This window comes from Ursus americanus, chromosome 4, assembly GCF_024610735.1.
Source record: "Ursus americanus isolate L20-20 chromosome 4, mUrsAme1.1.p, whole genome shotgun sequence".
Classification (NCBI taxonomy): domain Eukaryota; kingdom Metazoa; phylum Chordata; class Mammalia; order Carnivora; family Ursidae; genus Ursus; species Ursus americanus.
In genome coordinates this window covers 77073078-77084115 of record NC_142130.1, presented here as the reverse complement: position 1 = coordinate 77084115, position 11038 = coordinate 77073078, and the positions used below count along the sequence as shown (strand labels likewise).

General features: G+C 37.3%; 1 long non-coding RNA gene across 1 annotated transcript in view; it reads left to right on the top strand.

Annotated features, from left to right (window-relative positions):
* The first annotated feature begins 1294 nt into the window (after window positions 1-1294).
* The window catches only part of LOC148110276 (uncharacterized), a 31006-nt gene continuing 21262 nt past the window's right edge, over window positions 1295-11038 (top strand). Inside the window, exon 1 of the long non-coding RNA XR_015724105.1 lies at window positions 1295-1490. This is a non-coding gene — a long non-coding RNA (uncharacterized LOC148110276). The remainder of the gene's footprint in view (window positions 1491-11038) is intronic.

Below are 11038 nucleotides of genomic sequence, written 5' to 3'. Positions count from 1 at the left end.
GGGTCCTGGGATCCAGCCCAGCATCAGGCTACCTGTGCAGTCTGTTTCTCCTTCTGCTTGCAGCTCCTCCTACTTGTGCTCTCTCTCTCTCAAATAAATAAATAAAACTTAAAAAAATAAAATTAAATTAAAAAAATAAAATGCAGTATTTCTACAAATTAAAAGATGTGATTTAAGTGAAAAAGTAAAGTAGAATAAGATAGATTCTTCTACGACATCAATTAATATTTCAATCAAAATTATTGAAGTTTAGCTTATGATTTGTAGAAAAGTATAAGGGGAAGAAATTTTATGCATGCTCCACAGAGTCCAAATAAGTCCTAGTTCGTACTGCTTTACCAAATGACTCAGATCTGAGTCATTGTGCGTTTAATAGTAATTACCCTCAGATGTGACATGGATGCCGCTTGTAGGATTTGTTCAGTCCAGCACCATAATACACATGCGCACACATGTGTATAAATATGGAAATAATGTATCCTATGTCCTATGGAAATAATGTATTCTCAATATGTACACGTCCATTATATCTTTCACATTTACAGATATTTAGGAAATATTTTATATCTGAAAAGCCACTGAGATCTCTAAAGATCAACATTGTGCTTCTCTCCAAAAAGTGAAAAACAGAAAAATCAAGATAGTAGGCTACAAGTAAAAAGATATTTTCTATTTTAAGGGATTAGGAGCAGGGTGAAATTTTAAGTAAAAAAACTGGTTTTTCTTCAAAAACCTTTGTGTACTTCGGAAGTTGAAACTTCCTGAGAACAGATGGACACCTGCTAGGATGTAATAGTTCATTCTGAGACACTTTTCCTTTTAGTTGCAAATTTCTGCTATTCATTTCAACTTTGTGTTTTTACTTTTAAATGAAAATTCTTCCTACTCTTTTTGATATGCTGATATCTTGTGATATCGCACCTTTTATTCAAACTATAGTGAATACTTCCTCCCTAGTCTCCTTTGCCTATTTTTTTTTTTATTCCCCTAAAGGCATCACCTTCAATGTAATACATGGCTTTATAGTCCCTCATAAACCCATGGAATTTAAAATCCTTTGTACCTCTGATCTCATTTCTTTGATTCTTTCCCTCTTTCAAGCATTTCTTGTATGGTTGTGAAACATACATTTAGAATAATTCCTTCTTGTTGAATTCTCTGGTTTAGACAATGTAATTGACCTCCCAGCAACCAGGAAATCTTTTCGGTCTATTTTTAGCTGTATTTGTCACCACCAGCTGTCGAGGTAGTTAAAATTCCCCTGGAGAACACTGTTAAACAGTTAGCGAGTGCTGCATTTCAAGTGCAGAATTTCACAGCGTTGGAACCTGGGCTACGTGCACGGTGACTCCACCTCTCAGCACGGATCGATAATGTTCTTGCTCTGCTTTAACTTGAACGGAAAGAGTGCTTCACTGATCAAAACCATATACATATTATTTCTTCTTTCATCAAATCAAAGCATGAGTAATATTTCTGGATAACAGTAGGTAAGCAACACAATGACTTTATAAGTAACAGACACATTTTTTACATGGTATTCTGTATTCTCTCGAATACAGAAAATGTATTTGGAAAATTACTGAAAGCAGGGATTAGGTTAATATGAGATATAGTACGTAAATTTTAGGAAATAGTTGTTAAAACATTATATTGTAATGGGTTTACTGTTTCTAAATTTCATAAAAGAATTACAAAGGTGAAAAACAGGTATAGTTTTCAACTGTTCTTCACCCACTAAAATTAATTGACCATAAATTTGTTAGCAGTTGGACTTTGAAGTGGGACAGAACTAAGGCACTGGTACATATTATTTTAATGAACAATGATGTGTGAAACGAATCATAGCCTTGTCAACAAGATAATGGTGAATTATAGCCTATTCGTGGATGAAAGGCTTTGTGACAAGTACATGAGGTAGCTCGTAAAAGACACCAGTTGAGTTTGATACTTGAAAAAGGAAAAACTACAGGAAACCCGAAGCTTTCAGGGCATACCCACACAACAAACACAGCAAAATCCTGTTCTGAGGACTTCGGATGAAATAGAACATTTCGCGACTTTCCCATTGTTGCTTAACAAATTTACCATGAACAGTAGCTTTAGACAGTACAGGTTTGCTATTGCATAGTTGTGTGTCAGAAGTCTGACAGGTCTCACTGGACTAAATGGTGTGGTCAGGGCTGCATTTCTAGTGGAGAATTCATTTTTTCCTTATTTGGATCGTTGAAAAAATTAAGTTTCTTGTTGTTGTAGGTCTGAGATCAACTTTTCTTGGGGCTGTCAGCTGAGCGTTGCTCCCAGCTTTCGGAGACCGCGTTTGTTCCTTGACTCATGGCTCCCTTCCTCCATCTTCAGTGCCAGTGTAAGGATAGGTGAAGTGCCTCTTCCTCGTTCCTCTCATCTCTCTGACTAAACCAGAAAAGATTCTCTACTTTTAAAAGCTCATATAATTAGGTTAATTAGGGCATCCAGGATCTCAGGATCCCCTTAATCACACTTAAACTTTCTTTTGCTATGTAAGGCAAATATCCCCACGTTCCACTGCTCAGAGGTGTGGACATCTTTGTGGGAAACATTATTCTGCCTACCATGGCTCTGATTCTTGACATCAATTACTTTATCCAGTGTATTCATTCGCTAGGGCTGTCAAAACAAAACACTGGAGACTGGGTGGTTTAAACAACAGAAATTAATTTTCCTCACAGTTTTAGAGGCTACAAGTCCAAGATTCAGGTATTAGCACGTTTGGTGTCTTTTGAGGCCCCTCCCTTGTGGTATCTAAATGGGGTGTCTCTCCCCATCAGATGGGGCCCCCAAATATGGGGCAACAATCTGGCGGAAGCCAGTAGTGCAGGAGGTGAAAGAATTCCCCAGAGGCAGAACAAAGGAGATAGTAGTTTATTGAAGACACGGCAAAACAGTGGCAGGAAGGACAGCAGAAGAGAGGTTGTCTCCACGGAGGCAGCGGGTGGGGGCTGTTCTTATAGGGAGAAGATGAGGAGCTATGGTGATGTTTGGAATTCTCCCTTTTTTGGTAACTGTGTCTGGCTGTAAGTAGCTCACTGGTTGGTTAAGGCCTATGGATATTTTGAGTCACCTGATGGCACTGTCTGTATTCAGCCAGGTGGTCACTGTGGGTCCTTTCTACATTCCATTCCTCAAGCCTGTTTGCCTAAAAGTGGCCTCCATGTCCCTATGATTTGTAGATGGACATCTTTTGTTGTGTCCTCACATGGTCTTTCCTCTATGTGTGCATATCCCTCGTACCTGTTTATGTGCTCAAATTCCCTTTTCATAGAAAGAGACCAATCAGATCGGATGAGGGCCTACCCTACAGGCCTCCTTCTAACTTAATCACCTCTTTAAAGATCCCATCTCCAAATACAGCTACATTCTGAGGTATTGGGGATTAGGGCTTCAACATATAAATTTTAGGGAGACACAATTCAGCCCATAACAGACAGTAATTTTAGGATTTTGAAAGCTAGTAGGGACTTTAAAAAGCCACTTTCCCAAAATGTGACTGAGGAAACCAGTAATCAGATCAGCCAAGTAGCTCAGGGTTAACCAGGCAGGCTGTTGGATGTCAAGAATTCTAATCTGGGATGCCACATTAACAGTGCAGATGTAATTTTCCCAATCTGTCATGTTCCCTGTCCACACGGAGTCATATAAAGTTATATACATATATTTCCAGATTTCAATAGCAGGGCTTGATTCTGCAAAACAAGAACATAAAAGAATGGTAATCTATACCTATATACCGTGTATACTGTGGTTTCTGAATATATATGTAACACCCTTTTTTCTTTATTTTTGGCAATTCATAAATGTTCACAGACTTAAACTTCTGACTAATCAGAATTAAACTACATTAATATTAAGATTTTAGATATATATAAAGATTATATATTATATATAATATAAGATTATATAAGATTATATATAATATTAGAATTTATGTGTATATTAGGTGTATTATATATAGTATATATATTATAAATATAAACATAAAATAATTAATAATTAATAATTTAATAATTTTGGTCTTGACCTTTTTTTAATAATAATTTTTTATTATGTTATGTTAGTCTTGACTTTAAATAACAGTGAATTGACAAGGCAACTGGACATCCCAGTATACTCTGGTTATATACTATGATTTGGGGTGGTCCAGGCTTCACACAGAAAGCACACACAGGAAAGGAAACGGTGCAGTAAGGGTACATTTGGGCAGCTTACTGGAGGAGGTAACACTAGGTCTGTCGGGTGAAGGAAGGGAGGAGAGCGGAGACAGATTGAAGAGAGCAATGGGAACTCAGCGAGTACAAGGCTCAGAAGAAAAACAGATCAGTGTCAATTTATTTATTTATTTATTTATTTTTAGATTTTATTTATTTATTTTTGCAAGAGAGAGAGAGGGAGAGGCGAGCATGAGCTGGACGATGGGTGAGGGAGAAGCAGACGCCCACTGAGCAAGGAGCCCAGGGCAGGACTTGATCCTAGGACCCTGGGATCATGACCTGAGCCGAGGGCAGACACTTAACCGACTGAGTCACCCAGGTGCCCCAGCATTGACAATTTAAAGACTTGAATACGCAGTTCATTCTTCCTAGAATCTGGAGTACCAGGAGTGGATCTGGTGGGTGGAGAGAAGGGGCACCAGCTGGGAGAGGGTACATTAGTGGACGGGTCTGAAACTAGATACGTAAACAAGGTGTTCAGGATGAAAAGCCTGCATGCTCTCAAAAAATGTTAGGATTTCATCTTGGAGGCAAATGGGATTTCCTGAAAAGCTGTAAGCAGATAAATGGAATGATCACATTTACATTGTATCAAACCGAGTCCAGTTGATGGATGAAGGATAGACAGGAGTGCCATCTGCATGAAACAAGAAGTAGCAGCAATAATACTGAATAATTAATGCTGGTTGTTACTCCAGTGGATGCTTAAATGATGCACCTCCTTTAGACTGAACTTTTTGAGCAGGTGTTCTTTTTCACCTTTACTAATGACGGACGAAACCCAATCATGGAGAGTTTAAATGATGCTTCCCAATTGAAGTATCTGCTAGGTGATTGTGCTATGGTCTGAGCTCTGGTACTCGGACTTCTGTGCTCATGCTCTTAAATGGTACACAAGCCACATCCTTAAGGAAGGTAAGACGATGAAATAGAGAAAAGTCAAAGAACACAAGACCACCCATAAGATGGACAAACCTGTTAATAAATTGAATTTGAAAAGTGAAGGAGAGGGGAAAAAATGGCGCATAATTTTCTGGTTTAGGAAATCCATCTTTACAGAAACATGTTTTCAGTGGCAATTTGTATATTCTTTAATTACAAGTGTTTTCATATTTACTTTTAATTTTAGGGGTTTGTTTTCTCCTTTCTATATTTGACTCCAAATTCTTCATGGACAAGGATTAAATTTTATTTTTCTTTATAAACTTTAAACCTAGCTTCTAGCATGGTTCTTTCCATGTAGTACTGTATAATAATGTTCTTAATGGGAAATCAGCCTAAGGTCTTTTATTCCAAGTGGCAAAACCCCAATTTTTACTTCAAAAGAAAGAAAATCTGGGGCACCTGGGTGGCTCAGTCGGTTGAGAGTCTGACTCTTGATTTCAGCTCAGGTCATGATCTTGGGGTCATGAGATTGAGCCCCACGTTCGGCTCTGGGCTCAGCACAGAGTCTGCCTAAGACTCTCTCCTCCCTCTGCAGCCCCCCGCTCTCTCTCTCTCTTTCTTTCTCTCAAAATAAATAAACAAATAAATAAAGAGTTCCTTTTTCTCATTTCTCACTGGATATGAGCTGAACAACATACACTGTAGACTGGCTTTTTGCATGTAATGTAGACAATGATATTGAGGGGGGGAATACAACAGTCCTGCCAACCAAGGACCCTCTTATACTAAGATGAAAAGAAATTCCCAAAGGAAAGGATTATATACATTTTTTTCTTTGAAAAAGGGAAAGTATGTATGTAAAATAAAGATGTTTGCTAAAAAGGATTCTTAGTATAAACCTATCACAATAGTGAGAAGACGGATGTGTCTTTGCCTGATAGAGATATTTTTATTTTATAAAGGAGACCTTTAAAAAAGTCTCCTTTAAGTATTTATTGTAAAAAAATCAGTGAAGCACAAAATATTTGAAAATGAAAAATTAATTTGACATTTGACAAAATGTAAGTAGATGTTTTTAAGTCATATAACCTAACTGACAAACTCATTTAGACACTTAAGAGCATATTCTGCAGATAATTTTTTCTGAAATATCCATCAAGATGTACTTCTACCTGAAAGCAGATTTTCAACTACCATCTTGCTCCTGTATGGACATAATGGCCAATTTATAACACCTGTTCTTAAATATTTTTAGGTCCAGATGGTCCGTTGTAAGCTTTATGGGGCTGAACTTTGGATCTCAAACTGCACATGTCAGAGTACTTAACTAAAACTAAAACTCTTTTTTGAGGGAAAAAATAATATATGTGGTCTAAACACATGCACTCCCGTGTCCTATGTCCCTGTGAAAATGAACTAGCCATCTGGCTGAAGGAGAATTCAAGTCAATGTCCTACATTTTCAGAACAGCGTATCAATAACACTACCTACATATATCTTCTATAAAACACACGAATCTCCTTTTACTCACCAAGATAGAATACGGACATATCCAGCTCTTGGAAGGAACTTAGCCATGAATTAATTGTGACCTTGTGTTTCCTAATGCTTGCTTGACACATTTAAGATCTTAAAGCATTCTATTTCTTTTTTTTTTTTTTTAAGATTTTATTTATTTATTTTTACAGAGAGAGAGAGCACAAGTAAGCAGAGCGGCAGGCAGAGGGAGAGGGAGAGGGAGAAGCAGGCTCCCTGCCAAGCAGAGAGCCCCATGCGGGGCTAGGTCCTAGGACCCTAGGATCATGACCTGAGCCAAAGGCAGAGGATGGTTAACTGACTGAGCCCCCCAGGCGCCCCAAAGCATCCTATTTCTTTAAGCCTTTGAAGTTCTAGCCTTCAAGTGAGCTGTATTATTAGAAAGCAGTTTATATACATTATTTATGTTAGTCTCCATAGAAACACACTCATTGAGTGATGGTTAATATTTCATTTTTAGCTTTTATAGAGACATGAGAAACTAGAATATTTGCCAAATTTTGTCCTATATGATCAAAAATAGCTTTTATGAATGTCAGGTTGATAAAATTCTTCCAGAAATCATTTCTAGTTGAAAAGTCCTAGTTTTCGTAACGTAATTAACTACTCCTATCAGGCAGTTTAAACTCTGAAATACAGCATGCCTCTCTTACTCCCTTTTTATCAGGATTCTCAAAGGTATTTTCAAAAAATACTTTTTCTAATGATTTTTTTCAGATATATTTTTAATGAGTTTTTTTTCCCCCAAAAAATACATGTTTGAACTTGTGATGATTAATTTTATGTGTTAATTTGGCCGAGCTAAGGGGTGCACAGATAGTTGGTAAAATACTTCATGGTGTGTCTGTAAGGGTGTTTCTGGAAGAGGTTAGCATTTGATTCAGTAGACTGAGTAAGGAGAGTCACCCTCCCCCACCCCCAATGTCGGCAGGCATTATCCAAGCCTTTGAGGGCAAGATCACAACAAAAAATGACAGAAAAATGAATTCTCTTTCTTTTGGAGCTGGGATGTCCATCTTCTCCTGCCCTCAGATATCAGCTTCCCTGGTTCTCAGGCCTTCAGACGCCAGGACTTACGCCAGTGGCTCCCTTGGTTCTCAGGCTTAGAGCTGGGACTGAGTAATAGCACCAGCTTTTCTAATTTTCCGATTTTCAGACAGCTCAGCTTCTGTAACGACATGAACTAATTCCTATGCTAAATCTCTTATCTCTCTCCCTCCCACCACTCTCTCTCTTTCTGTTTCTCTAGAGAACCCTGACCAATATAGAATTTTTCCTAATTGCTATTATTGTTGTTGTTTATGTTAAGTAGAGTGGGTTTTGCAGTTAGACATTATCCATTCATTACCTCATTTCATCCTGAAAACAAAACTGAAATTGGTATCCCTTGCTTTAGAGATGTGTCAACAAATATAGAGGGGTTAAGTGACTTTCCAGACATCACCAGAAAGTTTCAGATCCTGACTTGAGTACAAATCATGCCCACTTGGGAAGTTATATGGTTATGATATCTCCAAGAGGTTGGAAGTGAAGGATGAGGTCAGATGCTATGGCCTTTGAAGACTCGAAAGTATATAAACACTACCCTGCCAATCATTCCATTCTTCTAGCTGAGGACAGAAGATACATTAACAGAACAGGTGTCAAAATACAACTTCACAAGATTTCAGTATTCCAAGGCAGAGCTCAGTAAAATGAGATTTAGGTTTCATGCATAACTGGGGGCCCTCAATGTGAACTGAAATTATCACAGGGTCTGAATTAGTACAAAGTTGAGAGAGTGAGTGAGGTAGGGGGGTTATACAAAATAAATTTTAAAAAAATAAAACAACAACAATAACTGTATATCACAAGGAAGAAAAACAAGAGAAATTTACGGGTTTGTGTTTTTTAACAGTGTGTGCCCTGGGCTCTAATCGATCATTTAGTAATGTCTCTCCCTTTGGGAGATACTAGAAAAAGAAGAGATGGCTAAGTGCACGATCTGTTAGACAAATGATCAGAGAAGCTTCTCCTTCCTCATAGTAAAGCAAATATGGATGTTGATTCTTAATTAGTTACCTACTGAGAATGTGATCCTTTGACAAGTTACTTAATTTTATTAATTATTTCATTAATTACACATGAATCTACGAAAATAACGAAGATTTTACCTTAGGATTGATGAGTAAAACTGCAACATTTAACACATACTAATTGTTTAATAAGTGTTAATTATCTTTGCCTCGTTGTTTTGGTTGAGAAACCCTCAATCAGAAGATAAGCTATCATCTAATAGTGTCTAATAGGTCTCCGATTTTCCCATTTCTTTTTTTTTTTAATTTATTTATTAGAGAGAAAGAGAGAGAAAGAAGGAGAGCATGGGCGAGCAAACGGAGAGAGGTGCAGATGGGGAGAGAGAGGGACAAGCAGACTCTGCACTGAGCCCACAGCCTGACAAGGGGCTCAATCTTACGACCCTGAGATCATGACCTGGTCCAAAACCAAGAGTGAGATGCTTAACTGACTGAGCCACCCAGGTGCCCCAATTTTCCCATTCAAAAAGGTAAGATACTGTTGAATTCAGTATTAAACAGAGTTAATGCAAATATAAAATAGTATAATATTAAGCTCTTATTCAACTAGGTTCTTATGTAAATAGCTTCTGTGTCAAAAACATTTGCTCATGGAAGCACAGATTGGCATTTTAGCACGGCTCATCACACTTAGCATCACTCACAACCAGGACCTGTCGCGCAGGCTTGCATGTGCAAGGGCCCCATACTTGGTTTGATGCTCTGCTGTTGGTATCTTGAAACATCTAATAACTTTTGAACAAGGGCCTGCATTTGCATTTTATACTGGGCCCTACAAACTATGTAGCTGGTCCCACTCGCCCCTACCATAATATAGATAGCTGGTGCTCTCCTCCTTACTCTTTCAGTACTAATTAAAGCTAACTAAATAAAAACCCAGTTAATTTTATTTATTACACATAGAAATTGAGAATTCCAGAAAACCACAACCTTATAAATGTTCATTAACATTACATGTATTTGTCAGATTTTTTTTTTTTTTTTTTTTTTTTTTTTTACTGTTCTGTGTCCCCAAGCAAAGGGGTCTTCTCCAAAAATCTAGACTTCAGGAGGAATTTGGTTTTTAACTGAAAATTTTACCCCTGGCAATATCAGATTCACATTCTAAGTATCTCTTCTGTGCCTTATGCTTCCTCCAATACCTCGAAGTCGGGTGCTCTTTTGTGGTCAGTATGTAAAGAAAGGGAAAGTGAGTGATACATTCCATTGTTTTCCTGTATTGTTACTATTTTTCTTCCATCTGAAACAGTCCCAACTGGTTTATGGAGTTTTCTCAAAATTTTTTCACACTCCTCCTAGTGGTTATCTATAATTTGTTGGGTTGGGAAGTCTTTCACTCACGCACAATAACTTTATGGAATCACTACACTTTGCCTAGCATTCTTCCTGGTGCAGGGAGCTACAAAATCCTTTCCTTGTGGGAGCTTAAATTCAAATGTTCATTTCTACCTCTTACATAACTGACACATATAATATCAGCAATACAAGAACAAAGGTAAACCCGTTAGATAGCTTAGATACTTTTTTTTTCTAAATACAGTAAACATTTTCATTTTCCATGGGTAAAAATGCTGAGGTTTTTGGTGTTGCCAATCTTAGGAATGATACCGTTTGGGGATAAAGCATTCCTTTGAATTTGAATTCAGTTTTAATGTGAATCCACTCATTTATTTATTTCACAGTATTTACTGTATAGGTTCCAGAGCCCAAAAGAAGTACCAAATATCTACTGAAATTACAACTGAAAAGAAACCTATTGGGGAATATGGCTACGATTAAATCACATATCAGCTGAGGTTCCATGGTTTTACAAGATTTAATGACATGTATTTGTGTTTCCTAAGATATGTCCTACAAAAAACTCAATAACTTTTTCCAAGTACTATATGAATTGCCTCTTCCTTAAATGCTTGTTCCCATTTTTGCTTCCAAATTCCTTCTGCTGAGTCATGCATCTCCCTTTTACAACTGTTTCCCCTTAGCCTCTTGCTAATCCAGTCGTAAAATACAGCTCTCTTCAGTGGATGCAGCATGTATTAGTAGTTTGCGAATAACAAAAGTCTTTTGCACTATACAACTTACAAGTGTGTATTAAAAATCTTATTATTATAATTAGTTAGCAAAACTTTATTCTTTATTTACTTAAATTATTTGGTCATTCTACAAATCAAACCTTTTTCCTAAATCGAATTTCCTCATAAAGTCTAGCTCCAGACAATCATTCTTACACTATTTTCATTTTTACATTTCCTGCTCTTTTGGTATTTAATCCTGACCCCAAATTCCTACTCATTT